The following is a 1,697-nucleotide window of genomic DNA, read 5'->3' on the forward strand; positions in this document are numbered from 1 at the left end:
CGTCGATTACTTGCAAACTATTGCCCTCCAGGGTGAATGGCTACATAGTGTGATATCTTGGACATTCACCTGCAATACCACATTAATAGTATATCCCTCAGCTGGGTACCTCTCCTCGTGAGAGAAACGATCGTACGTCTTCTGCAAACACATTATCTTTGGACGCAGTACTGCCAACTTTGTCGAAAAAAACTTATCATTGTGCGTCAGAAGCTTAGTAATCATACAGGCTAGACTTGCCTCGTATGATCCGTATGTACTGAAATCGCGCTTCTGGAGTCATGGGCAGTTTGTTTAGCCACGAAGGGATGAAGGGTCATCAGCAGCGCGACTGAGAAGTGCGCCTCTGAGAGACGCAGGGAGCGGTGACGACCTGAGGAGCGGAGGTGGTGGCGCCCCCGGCCCGCGGGAATCAATGCGGGAGACGGCGTCGGCACGTGGCAGCCGCAGGGCGGGCGGTCGATGCAGCCCTGGACCGGAGAGCAGGGAGAGGGGCGCCGATGTGGGCCGCGCCCCTTGACACACTTCCGCCGCGCCGAGAACCTGCAGCGTTCATTCGCCTCGCAGACACCACCACAGGTGGTTCACCGTCTGGACGCCGTCTACGCCGCGCGATGAGCGCAGCGAGGTTAAGGCTACGTGCATGTTTTATTGCTTTCTCTTGGGGGAACGTTTGTACCTGGACCAGTCACGAAATGAGACTCAGCCTGTGAATTTCAGGAGAATATTGTATCTATCGATACCACACATCAGGGCTGTATGTGCTGTCGGTAGTCTAAATCTGGGGTGTGGGACCTACCAGGGGATATTTTCTGATAACTAAAAACTAAAACTAAACTCCTCTCGAACAGGCCATGAGGGCCCAACGGTACCGACCGGCCGCCGTGTCATCCTCACCCACAGGCGTCACTGGATGCGGATATGGAGGGGCATGTGGTCAGCACACCGCTCTGCCAGCCGTATGTCGGTTTACGAGACCGGAACCGCTACTTCTCAATAAAGTAGCTCCTCAGTGTGCCTCACAAGGGCTGAGTGCACCCCGCTTGCCAACAGCGCTCGGCAGACCGGATGGTCACCCATCCAAGGGCTAGCCCAGCCCGACAGCGCTTAACTTCGGTGATCTGACGGGAACCGGTGTTACCACTGCGGCAAGGCCGTTGGCATTTTCTGATAACTAACCCGCACAAATATCATTTTAGAGCAGTTTTCGAACGAATACAGTATTTCAGGGTTCTTATTTAATTCTATAAAAATTTACTGCACAATTTATTACTTAACCCGTGGTCGAGGAGTAGCGTCTTTGATTCATAATCAAAACCTCTTCGGTCCCGGGTTCGATCCCCGCCACTGCCAAAATTTTGATAAATAATCAGCATTGGCGGCCGAAGACTTCCGGCATAAGAAGTCAGTCTCATTCTGCCAACGGCCTTGTCAAAGAGGGCGGAGGAGCGGATAGAGGTTCAGGGCACTCTATTGCCCTAGGGGCGGGAAATTGCCCTTAAAGGCGTAAGAATCAGCAATGATCAACGACATGAGGATGCAGAAGGCAATGGAAACCACTGCATTAAAGACACGTAACGTGTATCCACAGGACATGTGGCCTGTAATTGAAAAAGTGTCATGATGATCTCTCCATTGGCAAAAGATTCTGGAATAGTCCCCCATTCGGATCTCCGGGAGGGGACTGCCAAGGGGGA

The 1,697-nt window shown here is 52.6% G+C and overlaps 1 pseudogene; it reads right to left on the reverse strand.

Moving 5' to 3' along the window:
* Positions 1-1,044: 1,044 nt before the first annotated feature.
* On the reverse strand, positions 1,045-1,162 carry LOC124557801 (annotated as a pseudogene).
* Positions 1,163-1,697: the final 535 nt, after the last annotated feature.

This window comes from Schistocerca americana, chromosome 1, assembly GCF_021461395.2.
Source record: "Schistocerca americana isolate TAMUIC-IGC-003095 chromosome 1, iqSchAmer2.1, whole genome shotgun sequence".
Classification (NCBI taxonomy): Eukaryota; Metazoa; Arthropoda; class Insecta; order Orthoptera; family Acrididae; genus Schistocerca; species Schistocerca americana.